Source organism: Asparagus officinalis, chromosome 5 (genome assembly GCF_001876935.1).
Source record: "Asparagus officinalis chromosome 5, Aspof.V1, whole genome shotgun sequence".
In the NCBI taxonomy this organism is placed as follows: Eukaryota; Viridiplantae; Streptophyta; class Magnoliopsida; order Asparagales; family Asparagaceae; genus Asparagus; species Asparagus officinalis.
The window spans coordinates 108,437,302-108,437,584 of record NC_033798.1 but is presented as its reverse complement, the minus strand read 5'-3'; positions in this window follow the sequence as shown (position 1 = coordinate 108,437,584).

Genomic DNA, 283 nt, shown 5'->3' with positions numbered 1-283 from the left:
CACTTTGAACGTAAGATTAATAAAGTAGTTCGCATGTCCAATTTGGTGGTAACAAGCAAACGTTGTATGTTTGATATTCCCCACATTTTTTGTATGCGTTGCTAGTGATTCTTTTTTTTCTTTTTTGAAAGCATCTTCTTTCTTGCTCGTGAAAAAGAAAGCGGCGGAGAAAAACAATAGAAAAACTCACTGGAAAAAAGATGGGGAAATGGAAAAAGAAACGAAAAAAGAAAAACAAGGTTTTTTTTTTTTTTGGGGGGGGGGGGGGGGGGGGGGAGAAAAA